The sequence below is a fragment of the Bos grunniens genome, chromosome 27, assembly GCF_055505025.1.
Source record: "Bos grunniens cultivar Pamir isolate PY7600 chromosome 27, Bosgru_T2T1.0, whole genome shotgun sequence".
NCBI lineage: Eukaryota > Metazoa > Chordata > Mammalia > Artiodactyla > Bovidae > Bos > Bos grunniens.
In genome coordinates this window covers 28,069,373-28,075,455 of record NC_141191.1, presented here as the reverse complement: position 1 = coordinate 28,075,455, position 6,083 = coordinate 28,069,373, and the positions used below count along the sequence as shown (strand labels likewise).

The following is a 6,083-nucleotide window of genomic DNA, read 5'->3' as shown; positions in this document are numbered from 1 at the left end:
ATGCCCACACCCCAGAGTTCGTGTTCCACAACAGGAGAAGCCACTGCAGTGAGAAGCCTGCACGCTTCTAGAGAGTTGCCCCACTTGGCGCAACTAGAGAAAGCCCTTGCACAGCAATGATGACCCAGCGCAGTCAAAAATACATTAATAAAAATATAAAATAAATACTTTAAAAAAACACTGCATTTTGAAGACTTAGTACAAAAAATGAATGCAAAATAGGTTATGAATTTTTTAATGACTACACACTGAGATAATGTTTTGTATACATTGGGTGAAATAGCGTATGTTGCTGGAATTAATGTCACCTTTTTCTTTTTGCTTTTTAAAAACATGACTACTGGCAAATGTAATATCACACACAGGGCTTGCATTATATTTCTACCAGACAGTGCTGTGCTGGACGGTGCCCTGCATAGATGTGAAGCCTGGAATGATTGGAGCAGTTTGTGCCAGAATGTGGGGAGTCAGATTTCGATGCAGCGGAAACTGATGAAGGCAGAACAGAGAGAGGAAGGATTCAGCTCCTTGATAATATCACTGGGCCACTGGTTTAAACAATCTAGAACCTTCCAATCATAATCTTCCCAGTCTAACATCCACCCAGACTGTGGGTCCCCTCTTCTTCAGCCCCTGGACTTCCCCAGGCTGCATCTCCTTCCTTTAGTCTCAAATAGAATGTCTAAATACAGCTTTGAGTAATTACAATTTTTTTGAAGTAGTGCTTTATAAAATGTTAAAAGTAGCACATATTCATTGTAGACAGTTTGGCCAATATATTAAAGTAAAATGATAACACTTCTGACCCTGCCACTCAGAGACTGCCCCTGCTAATGTTGCTTCTTCCTAAGTCAAGCAAACGTTCAGTCCTGGAACATGTAAAACTCTAATGGTGTTTAAGTCAAAAGGACGACAATCATGACATCATCCAGTGACCAGCATCCAGAATGTGTTTGCCTGCAAGACAGAGCAGCTGAAAGGGGTGATCTCCCGCTTTCTTCTTCTGGTACCTTCTCCTTTTCTGGGTCCCTCTGTTCATCTCCAGGACTTTGGAGGATTTGGGGTCACAGTTCTCAAACCATGTCATTGCCAAGTCATCTTCAGGGCACACAGCTGCCGCCTCCTTGAAGATAGAGGGTTCCTTTGTCATTCTGCCTTGTGGTGACTTTCAGCCCCTTCCAGGCCTGTTCTGTGGCTCCCATCGTGTAGAATTCCTTTCGCTGCTGCAGACGTGGCTAGTTCATCCCTACCATCAACAGCTGAAGTGCCTCTGTAAGCCTCCTGTTTTTAGCGCCTCTTTCAATTCCAGTGGCCTTAAAGCAGTGTCTGCTTCCACCCAAGCAGAGTTTAGGGTGCCTTAGAAAATTCTTGATTTTTCAAGATTGGCATAAAGCTTTGCCTGTAATGATACAGAAATCCTATAAGCGTAGGGTGAGAATCTCAACAATAACAGAGATACACGACAGCAGAAGACAACCCTGCCCCAAGACCCGCCTCCTGCTGTGTGCTCTTGCTTATAAGAAATTGCCCCCCAGAGAGCTTCACGTCCCCAAAATTTCCTGTCTCCAAAATGATATTTCACACTAGTTTAGAAGGGGGCGACAGAGGGTGAGATGGTTGGATGGCATCACTGACTCTATGGACATGAGTATGAGCAAACTCCAGGAGACAGTGGAGGACAGAGGAGCCTGGCATGCTACAGTCCCTGAGGTTGCAAAGAGTCACATACGACTGACCGACTGAACAACAGCATTGACCCAGTTCACCTGTTTTGCTGGAGTGACTTTTTCATGTGGGTGGGAGCAGGTGCGAATCACAGATCTGAAATAAGGATATTCTAGGACATTTTCTATTCAATTACATACTACGTTTTACTAAAAATTTTAAATTACTTTTTTTTGGATGTTGAAGGGTTTTTTAATTTTTTTTAATTAAAAAAACATTTTTTTAATTTTTAAATTTTAAAAAATTTTACATTTATTTATTTTTTAATTGAAGGATAATTGCTTTACAGAATTTTGTTGGTTTCTGCAAAACATCAACATGAATCAACTTTAGGTATGCATGTGTTCCCTTCCTTTTGAACCTCCCAACAACTCCGCAGTTATTTTATTCATAAATAGATTTAAGATTAAAGTTATTCATATCAATAACCTCAGATATGCAGATGACACCACCCTTATGGCAGAAAGTGAAGAGGAACTAAAAAGCCTCTTGATGAAAGTGAAAGAGGAGAGTGAAAAAGTTGGCTTAAAGCTCAACATTCAGAAAACGAAGGTCATGGCATCTAGTCCCATCACTTCATGGCAAATAGATGGGGAAACGGTGGAAACAGTGTCAGACTTTATTTTTTTTTGGCTCCAAAATCACTGCAGATGATGATTGCAGCCATGAAATTAAAAGACGCTTACTCCTTGGAAGGAAAGTTATGATCAACCTAGATAGCATATTGAAAAGCAGAGACATTACTTTGCCAACAAAGGTCCGTCTAGTCAAGGCTATGGTTTTTCCAGTGGTTATGTGTGGATGTGAGAGTTGGACTGTGAAGAAGGCTGAGCGCCAAAGAATTGATGCTTTTGAACTGTGGTGTTGGAGAAGATCTCCTTGGACTGCAAGGAGATCCAACCAGTCCATTCTGAAGGAGATCAGTCGTGGGTGTTCACTGGAAGGACTGATGCTGAAGTTGAAATTCCAATACTTTGGCCACCTTATGTAAAGAGTTGACTCATTGGAAAAGACCCTGATGCTGGGAGGGATTGGGGGCAGGAGGAGAAGGGGACGACAGAGGATGAGACGGCTGGATGGCATCACCGACTTGATGGACATGAGTTTGGATGAACTCCGGGAGTTGGTGATGGACAGGGAGGCCTGGCTTGCTGCAATTCATGGGGTCGCAGAGAGTCATACACAACTGAGCGACTGAACTGAACTGAACTGAAGACTTTAGAAAGGTTCTGTATTACTTAAACAAAGGCAGTATTATAAGTTAGAAGTGAGGTTTTGCCGGTGTTTATATCATGCCCAGAAGCATAGGACTTGCTCAGTCCTGTGGCCCACAGCTCCAGGGGGCTTGTCTGCAGGGAAGAATAATCAGATGGGAAACAAAGCATGATTTGGTCATAGTTGGCCAAGCCCTCCATACTCCCAGATGTGGGTTGTCTTGGGGGAAATGCACTGGAAAATATGGCTTAGACCAGAGAGACACAGGGGAACTCTCTGATCTCTGCCTTCTTGAATCCAAGAAGGTTATCTGCAGCCTCAAGGTAATCAATTCAGCCCATTGCAGGCAGAGAGGAGCAGGAACAGAGACTTGGACAAGCCTGATTGCTCAGAAAAACTGAACTTGACCCTCTCTGTGTATTTTCCTAGGATGCAGAAGTCAAAAAGAGCATGAATCGGCCTGGGGGATAAAAGCCCCTGCCACGGGTGCTCACTACAAGGGAACAGAAAGGGTGAAGGGGGAGCACTGGGTACCACCTTGATCCTCACAGGTACCCCGCAATGGAGAAAGTCTTAGTCCCAGTTACAGGTGAAGAAACTCAGAGAGGTTAAGTCATGTTATGGTTAATTTTATGTGTGAACCTGACTGCCCGAGGTATGCATAGAGGCCAGGGAGAACAAGATTTCCAGGTGCGTCTCTGAGGATGTCTTCCCATCGGCCTGCGGGGATGAAAGGAATCAGCCTGAGGATGAACTAAGTAGAAAGAAAGTTACCAGCCTAGCATCTTATAAGGGCAACTTACACTACATGCAGAGACATAAGTCTGCCAAGAAACCAAAGATTCCTCTTTATGTGATTGGGGAAGGAAAATTAACTGAATTCAAAACATCTGCTCCTTTCTTCTGATGAGATTATGGAGAAAGAAAAGCAGAAAGCTTTCTGAGTAGGTGTTTAGAGGAACAGCTTACTATCTCTTATGGAATGGAACCTCTAGCCAAGTGCCATGAAGACATTATGGCCCTGGGGCGGGGATGATAACCCTCCATCCCCTGGAATCCTAAGTATGACAGCAAGTTAGTCGTTCCCTCTGCCATTCATGGTCCTAGCTCTTCCTCCTAGCAACCCAGATGCCCAGAGGACTCTAGTCATTTCAATGAAAGCCACAAAGTTGCTTTAATTCCCTTCTCCCTCTCTTTTTTTTTCCCTTGGCCACGCCCTGTGGCATGTGGGATCTTAGTTTCAAGACGAGTGATCAAATCCATGCCCCCTGCATTGGTGCTTTGGGAACATGGAGTCTTAACCACTGGACCGCCAGGGAAGTCCTTCATTCCCTTCTTAATTCCCTTGGCGTGATGCAGTCCATGGGGTCGCGAAGAGTCAGACACGACTGAACTGAAGGGTACCTATCTTGGACATCCAGTTTTTCTGTTGATTCCCCATCACTTTTCAGATGACAGAAGATGTGTATTTCCTTCCCAGCTGAAAAGCACATATTTCTAAAAGCTCCCTAATTGGTGTTCCTAATAGTAGGAGCTTTAGTGCCTGCGGAAAGCTCCAAGGGAGAACTGTGAAATGAGATGTTAGGTCAGAACTTTCTTATCAGGCTGGAATTGTGGCTAAGGCTCAAAGCTGAGGACAAGAGGAGCTAATACTGACACAATTAGCCAATAACGGGCCAGACACATCCACCCCACCCGCTGGAGTTCACAGAAAGAGGCAGAACAGGTTCCGCTACCATGCCTGTGCTGCTCCAGACGGTTTCTATCTGAGACGAGTCAGGGTGCATAATGAGGAGCGGTTCTCTCCCCACCCTCCAAGGGAGGGAGATGCTCGCGTTCTGTGAACCCAAGCAAAGAGTTGATACCTTCTAGGGAATCACAGGCAATAAAGATACCCGTGAGAAGCCCTGCTCTGGTCACCTCATTTCCCCCGCTGGACATCAGCGTAGATGGCAGACTTCTGGCTGCCTGTGTTCTGGTGGGAGGGGCAACAAGAGAGCTGGAAAGAGAGCTGGTCTCGGGGGAAGGGCAGCAGCTGGGAGGCTCCATCCCCAGAGCCATCGGCTGCAATGTGGTGGCTTTGCAACCTGGCGGGGCTGAGTGAGGGCCCCCACAACTCCCTTTCTTCCATGTTTCTGGTGAGGGCTGCCCACAAGAGGCATCTGTACGTGATGTGGAAGATGGAGGTGGGGTGGCAGCTGTGACTATTCCCAGAGGGTCCAGACAGGGCAGGTCCGGTCACAGCTCCCACTGGGTTTTGTGGATCCAATAGATCCATTACTGGTGCGGGAAGCAAATGGGCTGAAGCTCCAGCTCAGTGGGATCTCTTCCTCCAGCTCTTCCAAACCCTCTCCTGCAGGTCACGGTGACAATGGAGATGGGGTGGCCTGACGTGGACTTCAGTGAGGGGCAGGAGGAGGTCAGCTGCCCGCCTTTCCCCCACTTTGCATTCATCTTTCTTACCTTCTCCATCACCCACCCTGAGACTTTGGGCTTGGCCCCAGATCCAGGAGGGACAGCTGGACTCAGACTGTTTAACTAGCTTTCTCAGTCAATTTAACGCCCTTATTCAACATCCTTCCTAGTGATTCGGCTTCTCGGAGCTAGCACTGCCTGATACATGTCGCTTCTATCCAAAACCAGTCATCAGACTTTCAGATCACGTAGGGAAACTTGGTACAATAAAAAGAGCACAGTTCTGGGATTCAGATATGTGTTCCAATTTCATCTTTCGACTGACTTGCTATGGTCATGTCACTTAACCCTCCGAGTGTCGGTTACATCACTGTTACATAAACAGGGTGTGGATTCGGTGTTCTCCAAAGATGTTCTCAACTTTAAACATATAAGGAAACACATGACATTAGATTTGTGGTTATCAGAGGCAGCAGGTAGAAGGAGGGAGAACTGGATAAAGGTGATCAAAAGGTATAAACTTCCAGTTATAAGATAAATAAGTACCAGTATGTAGTGCACAATACTGATAAGTGTAATTAACACTGCTGTATGTTATATACTGGAGAAGGAAATGGCAACCCACTCCAGTACTCTTGCCTGGAAAATCCCATGGACAGAGAAGCGGAGTAGGCTACAGTCCATGCGGTTGCAAAGAATCGGACATGACTGAGCAACTTCACTTCACT

General features: G+C 45.6%; 1 long non-coding RNA gene across 1 annotated transcript in view; it reads right to left on the bottom strand.

Moving 5' to 3' along the window:
* Positions 1–219: 219 nt before the first annotated feature.
* The window catches only part of LOC147343693 (uncharacterized), a 31,402-nt gene continuing 25,538 nt past the window's right edge, over positions 220–6,083 (bottom strand). The window contains exon 2 of the long non-coding RNA XR_015156411.1: positions 220–1,399. This is a non-coding gene — a long non-coding RNA (uncharacterized LOC147343693). The remainder of the gene's footprint in view (positions 1,400–6,083) is intronic.